We start from the raw sequence: 9,805 nt of genomic DNA on the forward strand, positions 1-9,805 counted from the left end.
GTTAATAGAATGAATATAACAGAGAAGTGGGGCTTCTCTGGGGGCTCAGATGGTAAAGGATCTGCCCACAATGCAGGAGAACCCTGAAATGCACGAGACTCAAGTTCGATCCCCGGGTCAGGAAAATCCCCTGGAGAAGGAAGTGGCAATGCACCCCAGTATTCTTGCCTGGGGACTTACATAGACAGAAGAGCCTGGCAGACAACAGTCCATGGGGTTGCAAAGATTAGGACAACTGAGTGACTCACAGGAAGGACAGAGAAGTAGAAGGATATGTAGCCCTGAAAAGCACTATGAACCAATTCAACATAATTAAGATTTATACAATTTTCACACAACAGTAGCATACAGATTCTATTCACATTCCTGTAAACTAAGAGATACTGGGACATATCCAGGGACATAAAACAAGGTGCAAAAATTTCATGGTCTAAAGGTATTGAAATCATACAGAGTCTATTCTCTTATCACTGTGTAGGTCTTTTCTTGGCAAAATTGGAGTATAGTTGCTTTCCCTGGAGGAGGAAATGGCAAATCACTCTAATATTCTTGCCTGGGAAATCCCATGGACAGAGGAGCCTGGCAGGCTACAATCCATGGCGTCATAAGGGTCGGACATGACTGAGCACGCACACATAATTGCTTTACAATGTCGTGTTACTTTCTGCTATACAGAAGCATGAATTCATTATATGTATACATATATCCCCGCCTTGAGCCTCCTTCCCATCCTGCTGGGCTTCCCCGATCGTTCAGTGGGTGAAGAATCCGCCTGCGATGCAGGAGACACAGGAGACGTGGGTTCGATCCCTAGGTTGGGAAGATCTCCTGGAGAAGGAAATGGCAACCCGCTCCAGTATTCTTGCCTTGAAACCCCGTGGACAGAGAAGCCTGAAGGGCTACAGTCCATGGGATCGCAAAGAGTGGGACACGACTAAGGACGCAGACATGGCCCATCCAGCTAAGACATCACAGAGCACGGAGCTCTGCTCTCTGTTCTATGGCAGCTTCCCATTAGCTGTCTATTTTACCGATGGTGGTGCGTCTATGTCAATGCTAGTCTCTCAGTTCGTCCCACCCTCTCTTCCCCCACTGTGTCCACAGTCTCTTCTCTATGTCTGCATCTCTATTCCTGCCCTGCAAATAATCTGTACCATTCTTCTAGATTCCATATATATGCGTAAATACACAATATTTGTTTTTTTCTTTCTGACTTACTTCACTCCGTATGACAGACTCTGGGTTCATCCACTTCACTACAAATGACCCACATTAAGGTCTTTAAACCATTTTGAGTTTATTTTTGTGTATGGTGTGAGGAAATGCTCTTATCTCATTGTTTTACACGTGGCTAGCCCGTTTTTCCAGCACCACTTGGAAGAGATGGATTTTTTTTCTACCTTTTGTTTCCTTGCCTCCTTTGCCATAGATTAATTGACTATAGGTGCATCAATCACTTTTGAAGTAATATTAGTTGTGTATTTGTTTGTTCCCTATGCCCATCTGCCATCATTAAGGCATAGACTTCATCCGTCTTTTTTATCACCATATGCCTAGAGCTTCCTGTGATAATTCAATAAATAAAATTTCAAAATAAATGTACATTAGATATCAAAATTCTTTTAAGTGTTCCACACACATTAAATAGCATGCAAAAGTTACAAATTGTCACAAGGACCATAGAAACTTTCTGCTGAACCTAAAGGGCTCAAGTTGGACCTATCTGTCCATCCCCTCTATTCTTTTTTCTATACTTTCCCATGTTTGTGAAATCACTTCTCTAAGACAGCAGATTATCATCTTAGGGAAACTGAGGTTACAAGTTCAGGGACTTCAGGCAGTAATTACAAACAACAACAGAGGAAGTGGGATATGCTTTCTAGGGTGGGGCAATATCAACCATATTTTAATAACCTCAACTCTCTCTCATAATTACGCCGTATGTGATCTGTTTATGGCAGATATCCAGTCTGTCTCTTTCACCTAGAATTTAATATTGAATTCACAACCTAAGAATCATTTATTTTTCACATTCAGCTATTTTTTTAAAAGAAGTCTTATTCTCCATACAACTTTTTCTTCTTTAATTTGTAAAGCTAGAATTCTCTTTCACCTAAATTGCTTTACTTTTTATTCATGAGAATCTGTGCCTTTTTTTTTTTTTTTTTGCCCATTCCACTCGACTTGTGGGATCTTAGTTCCTCAAGCAGGGATTGAACCTGGGCCCTAGCAGTGAAAGCACCACGTCTTAACCACTGGACCACCAGGAAATGTCCCCCTGCCTTCTTTATATCGTACTTTCTCAGCTGTTTCATCATATCATTCCATGGACATTCCATTTGTTGGTTTTGGGGGAAGACTGTTGCTCTTTGAGTATCTATTTTGTAAATTTCCAGGACTCTTTTCTTACTGCTGATCGTTTTTAGATGATTCTCCTAGGTTTCAGGCAAGGAAAGATCGTTTTTGTCTCACTGCCAAGAGCTATACCTTGTTTTGTCTCCATGGTTTTTTGTTTGTTTTTGCTTGAGCTTCCAGAAAAACAACAAATGACAGTGGTCGCTCATATCCTGGTTTGGCTTCTGACTTGAAAGAGACAAGGTCTGGTGTTTCATTGTTAAGTATGATGTTGACTGTTGATCTGAGATTCTTTGATCATCCGTTCCTTAATTCATTACATATTTATTGGTCCCCATCCAAGTGCATTGGGTTTGGCAATATGTAGGGCACTGAGCGCCTTGGGGAATGCAGTTTCCATGGCATGGTGCCAGCAGAAGCCAGATTGCAGTGGTTTGCAGAGAGGCATACGATGGAAACCTTCTTTAACACATGCCAAGAGTTTTCATCAGATATGGATGCTGCGTTATTTTTTATTTTTATTGAAGTACAGTTGTTTACAATGTTATGTTAATTTCTGCTATACAACAAAGTGATTCAGTTATATATACTTTTTTAATATGAATTATTTTTTAATGCTCTTTCAGCATTTATTAAATGATTTTTTTCTCATTTGACCTATAGGGATGACTGAACATATTAATATGTTTTCATTCATTTATTCAAGAAATATTTAAGTACTTACTATAAGCCAGGCACTCTTCTATTATTGTGACAATTTGTGATTTTGACAAAATGTAAGCTGTTGTGATATTTTTGCTATCAGGTTGTAAATATTCAGTGGTTTTTACAGTACTAGGATAATTTCTACTTAACTGTGGTGTGTTATTCTTTACATTTTAATCACTAAGTCAAAGACCTTACTATTAATAATTCAAAGGATGCAAAATAATATAAAGACAGAAAGTTATCATCCAGTTTTCCAGAATCCCAAATGATATTCCCTATTGATAGATATTTCTGGACCTTTTTCTTTTTCAGTTTCAGTAAACTTTGAAAAAAAATCATTTGCAAGCATTTTATGGAGGATTTTCACATTGGTATTCATGGCTGAGGTACAGATGTCACAGTAGGAGAGCCACACCTGGCTCCACATCAGGTTGGCATCTCCTGCTAAATGGCACTTTGTTGCAGACCTGACCCATCTGTTCTGTCTGGGCGACATGGCATTCCCCACCCCCCTCCGCCCCATCCCCTGCTCTGGGCATGCAGGGAGCCATGCAGCAGTAGCAGAGATTCATTTGTTCAAAAGGTATTTACTCAGCACTTATCTAACTCCATGGAACTCACATTCCAGGCACGGCAAATAATAAACAAAATATATCAAATGTACAGGATGTTAGATGGTGATAATAAGTGTGGAGAGAAAGCACAGAAAAGGGATGGGAAACATTATCGGGAGAGTTTTGTTTGTTATTCCGTTGCTTGATCATGTCCAAGTCTTTGCAACCCTCTGGACTATAGCCTACCAGGCTTCTCTGTCCATGGGGATTCTCCAGGCAAGAATACTGGAGTGGGTTGAAATTTCCTTCTCCAGGAGATCTTCCTGGCCAGAGATCAAACCCAGGTCTCCTGTATTGGCAGACAGATTCTTTACCACTGAGCCACCTGGGAAGCCCTATTGGGAGAGAGGGAAGCATAATTATTGTGGGAGGGTGAGTCTTTGCTGAGAGTTCAGACAGCAGTGGAGAATGGATGATCCACAGCTACTTACCACAGTATTCATGAATCCCCAAAACACCATGTTGAGCAAGAGAAGCAAGGCAATGAGAGGTATTCTATAGGATTCCGCTTATACAGAGCACAAAAACAGGAAGAGTGACCTGTGACATCACAGTCAGGTCAGCAGTTATTGCAGAGGTGGAGGAGTGTCTGGAAGGAGACACAGTGGGAATTCTGTTCATGGTCTGTTTCTTAACCCAGCTGCTCTTAACACTCGTGTGTTCAGTCTCTCAAAATTCATCAGACTGAGCATTTGTAATTGTGTGCCTTTTCTATACAAATATTACATGGTAACAGTTTCAGTATTTTTTTTAATTCAAAGTTAGCTGTCTCATCGGTGGATGGTACAACAAGCAGAAGACCCCTCCATGAAATCTGTTGCCTTGTCTTTCCCCCAGTATCTGGCACATAAAGGGGTTCACTACATGTGTATGTTTGAATGAATGAGTGAATCAGTAAACAAACGCATCTCTGTAACCTCTAACTGGTTTTGTGCCTGCTTCCCTTAAGCTAATCATTAGGGGAAACTGAAGCAATAGTCATTTTTGTGTTTCATTATTATTTTTATTTTTTAGGTTATATTTATTTATTGAAGTATAGTTGGTTTACAGTCTTGTGTTAGTTTCAACAAAGCAATTCAGTTAGATGTACATATATATCTATTTTTTCAGAGTCTTTTCCCTTGTAGGTTATTATAAAATGTTAATATTAAATGTAGTTTCTCTGTGCTATACAGTAGGCCTTTGTTTATCTAATATATGATAGTGTATACATGCTAATCCCAAACTCCTGATTTATCCCTCCCTGCTTTCCCCTTTGGTAACCATAGTTTGTGTTCTATGTCTGTAGGTCTATTTCTGTTTTGTGAATAAGGCCATTTGTGTCATATTTGAGATTCCACATATGAATGATATCATATGCTATTTATCTTTTTCTTTCTGACGTACTTCACTTCATGTGATACTCTTTAGGTCCATTCATGTTGCTGCAAATGGCATTATTTTGTTCTTTTTTGTGGCTAATATTCCGTTGTATATATGCACTATATCATCTTTATTCATTCATCTGTTGATGGACATTTAGTTTGTTTCCATGTCCTGGCTATTGTAAAACAGTACTGCAATGAACAATGGGGTACATGTGTCTTTTTGAATTATGGTTTTTTCCAGATATATACCCAGGAGTGGGCATGTATTTTTTAAATTCTTTATGTCTCCCTTCTGCTTATATGAGAATAATAAAATTCATTCAGCAGACATTCAAATACTTTTAGGATTTAGAGTCAGGAGATCAAGTAAAATGAGGACAAAAAGTTTTCTGTTGAGTCTGGCAACATGTAGGTTCTTGATGGTGTTGAAAGCAGCTTCACTCTTGTGCATGTAACAGATACCAGACTGCAGAGGTCTGAGGGGAAGTGGGATCTGAGGAGCTGGAAACAGTAAATGCTGACACATACTTCAAATGCTTTAACTCTAAAAGTCAGGAGTGGATTGTGTGTGGTTGACAGTTTACTTTTTCAGTGTTTGTGTATGTGTTTATCATGGAAAATGAGCAAAACCAGAGCATGTTTACGTGCTAAAGCAGGAAATCAGTAGCCAGGAGTTGTTCAGTCACTCAGTCGTGTCTGACTCCTTGTGACCCCATGGACTGCACATGTCAGGCTTCCCTGTCCTACACCATCTCCAAGAGTTTGCTCAAATTCATGTTCATTGAGTCGGTCATACCATCCAACCATCTCATCCTCTGTCATCCCCTTCTCCTGTCCTCAATCTTTCCCAGCATCAGGGTCTTTTTCTAGCCAGGAGTAGTTTCATTCGTTTACTTCTGCATTCAATCTGTCAGTCACCCATGTGGTCCACAACTACTTATCAGTACCTTTTGTATCAGTTCTTGACAGTAACAAAGAGCAGTGAATGAACTGGACACAATCTCTGCCCTCCTACAGCTTATAGTCTATTAAAGAAGAGACACTGAAGACGTAGGTGACAGAAAGAATGATGCTGGCAGGGGTGTTGGATCAAAATACAGTAGGAAGAATTAGCATAGGCAAGAGACAGCCTTACAGTGAGACAGTGGTGATATATCTTTTTTCTTTTTTTTTACAAAGGGATAAGCCTGAAAAATGGATACAAATGTTGCTAAGAAAAATTACTGGTGAAGCAGCATGGTGCATTCCTTTTAGACAACAGTGTGGAAAAATACACAAGATCAGGTGAAACCAGGCAGAGGACAGTAGGCTTAAGCCAGGCTATTTGCAGGACCTAGATGCTGGATGAAGACCTTCGAGATACCTAATTCAGCAGCTGCCCACCTTGATTCACAAATCAAACAGTTGTCAGGGGTGACTCATAAGACCTGTAAATAAGACTGTGTAGATGTCTGCAGAGTCACATCTGACACCAGGATCAGTAAGGCAGCAGAGAAGTTAAAAACCGCATGAAGCTTCCAATGAAAAATCTCGGAGGAAAAGGCCATACTGGAGAGGAGATGCTTTTTTGACAAGTTTTCTCCCAGAAAAGCATACGTATTGATTTTTGTTTTAGTTGAACACGAGCTGACGTCATTGGCCTCCCTGTAGGGCTTTGTATTAAAAAATGATTGTGTAACTCTCAGCTTAATGAGAACCTCACAGGATGGGAGGTGTGGAGAGACCAATAACAACCAGGGAGCCAACAGGTCCCTGTTACCCATCTTTCATGCGATTCCTCACTATTAAAGTGATGAGCTTTTCTTCCTTATGTTCTTTTCCCCCTTTCCCTTCTCTGTCTTTTTATTTTCAAGGTGGGTAATTAAATCCTCAATAAGTGTAACTCTATTGCTGTCAAAATATCAAGTTTTCAGATTATTATTTTTTAAAATATTAATAAAAACAAACTTTCTCTGTCCTTCCCTTGCATTCGGATAGGCTTTCTTGAGTGGGGAAGAAAGGGATGGAATTAGTTAGCACCCAAAATTGGCCTATGGATGTGTGTCTTATAGGTAAATCTGTATCACTGGCTGTATTTGGGAGGGAGAAAAAAAAACTTCAAAGCAGAGAATCACTAATATGATGCAACCCCTTCATTTCTCAGGTGTGAACACTGAGGCCCAGAGAGGTGATGTGATTTGCCCTAAGCCATGCAGCTAGTGGCAGAGCCAGGCCTAGAAGCCAGGTGTCCTGGCTCCCAAGACATTCCGCTGCCCAAGGAATGGAACAGGTAGTATCGCTCACACTGGGGGCCATGGGTCAGTCTTTTCAGCTCAGAGCTGCCTGGGGTTCCAACCCCAGAGGAAGCATCAGCTCAAAATGCTGACCGCTGAATGATGCAGGGATGAAATCTAAACTGGGTAAGAGACAGAAGGGGAGGTTTGACATGTCACCCTCGTGACTCTGAGACAAGAGTCCAATGGACCGTGCTCCCAAGGCAGCGGTCATCTTCTCAAGGTGGATCTAGCTGGCTGTATCGTGTCCCCTTTCAAATAGCAAGGTGGTGAGTCACCTTCTGGCCATTCTGACACCTACGCTGTCTCCAGTACAGTTCACAGTGTTAGGAAAATCAGTGGCCCCTTGCAGAGGACAGTTGAGGAGTCGGGGAAAAAGAAAGTGAGGGAGACCAGTTAGGAGGCTTTCGTAGGGATACAGGAGGGAGATAATAAGGAAAGGCTGGCTGGTGGGATGGGCTGGAGCAGGGTGACATCACCTGGGTTAGTGGCTGGGAAAACTGGCTAGCAGTGGAAAGGTGGACAAAAATTGAAATGTACATCAAAATGGGAGGAAAAGAGTTCTTGCTTTCATATATCATCGGATGTTCTTAAGACTAGCATTGATAAAACCAAAACTACCTATGATGCTATAAGTAAGTTTTATTCTGTGTACTGTATATAAACCTGGGTACTGGTCACTGTTAACATGCATTGACCCCTCTGAGGAGTCTTAAGTCATAGTTTCCTTTTCCTTTATAGTGGTTATTTATGGAGCACCTACTATGTGCCAGGTTCTTTTCTGAGTACATGGCACACATCAAGTCAGCTAAACGTTGAATACGCTTGTCCTCATGGAGCTCATTCAGAGAAAAATGGCTACAGAAGCCAGTCTCTTGGGAAAAGCAATAGGAGAAGACAGCTAAGAGAGAAATAGCTAATTGAGATGATATTGATGAAAGTAATAGCCAGAAAGAATACGGTGAGTTTTACTGACTCCCTCAGAGGAAGATTTTTTTTTTTATTTTTATTATTTCCTCTCTGATTTGGATACTTTTTATGTCTTTATCTTGCCTAAACTGCTCTGGCTCTGGTGGCTCAGATGATAAAGAATATGCCTGGAGTGCAGGAGACCTGGGTTCGATCCCTGGGTCAAGTAGATCCCCCTGGAGAAGAGAATGGCCACCCACTCCAGTATTCTTGCCTGGAGAACACCATGGACAGAGGAGCCTGGTGGGCTACAGTCCATGGGGTCACAAAGAGTCAGACATGACTGAGATACTTTCACTATGACATTAGTACTGTGTTGAATAGGAGTGGTAAACTGGGCACCCTTATCTTGCTTTTTGCTCTTAGAGGAAAAGCTTTCAACTTTTCACTCTTTTTTTTAATTTTTTATCAGAGTATAGCTGCTTTACAATGTATGTTAGTTCCTACTGTACAGCAAAGTGAATCAACTGTCCATGTACATATATCCCCTCTTTTTTGGGTTTCCGTCTGATTTAGGTCACCACAGATCGCCAAGTAGAGTTCTCTGTGCAATACAGTAGGTTCTCAATAGTTACCTGAAAGATTTTTTTCTAGGCAGAGAGAGCTGAGATAACAGAGTTGTCTGGATCTGCCCAGATCAGTGACTGTAATCTTGCAACTCCTGACAGGACCAGACACCCAGGAATAAACTGCCCCACAGAAGACACACGGGGATGGGCTCTGAGCTACGGCCAGGTGAGGAGGTTCAGACGTGCAGACAGGACGGAGTGTCTGAAGGAGTGATCCGTTCACGTGGGTAGTCAGACTTCAAGACACCAAGCAGTTTTGTCCCAGATGATTTCAACACAGGAGTGTGGGGAGCAAGCCATGGGAAGTCTGGGGGCATCTGAGATCCGGCTAAGTCAGATAAGGGGTGAGCGTCAGTCATGGAGCTGAAAGCAGGGCTGTGGTCACTGAGCTGAGATTTGAGGAACATTTCCCACCTCTGGGAGGCGCAAACAACATCCCGAGCAAAGCACTGACCCAAGGACTCAGGCCCAGGAATGGGGAAGGGAGATGCCATCGGAACCAGAGCATGAAGTAGGGACTTGGTCACAGGAGCCCAGTTATTAGCTGGACCCTTCATCAAACCTGGCGTAATAGCCATGAACCTTTAAATCTCTGGGAATTAAGCCTCCATCCCACTGATGCACAGGACGTAGTCTTTAGAGAATGTGTTGTATGTCATATATTATCTGTAGGATATATTATATATAAGATGAGGGAAATGGGTAACATCTCCCTTCCCCCACCCCCACCAGGATGGAGAGAGAAGGTCATGTCTCTTGCTTCTTCTGTCAACAGTAATCCCCACTAGTGCCTCCTTGGTTGCCTTGGCATGGGATGGTTCCAGAGAGTCCTTTTTCTTGAATTAACCCAAGTACTCACTCCAAGACTCCAAGGATGGGTTTCTTAGCAGGACTGCTGGTTAGGGCAGGGACAGGGTCCTTATCTGCATCTGACTTAATCTTGGCGTGTT

This window comes from Cervus canadensis, chromosome 32 (genome assembly GCF_019320065.1).
Source record: "Cervus canadensis isolate Bull #8, Minnesota chromosome 32, ASM1932006v1, whole genome shotgun sequence".
Taxonomy (NCBI): domain Eukaryota; kingdom Metazoa; phylum Chordata; class Mammalia; order Artiodactyla; family Cervidae; genus Cervus; species Cervus canadensis.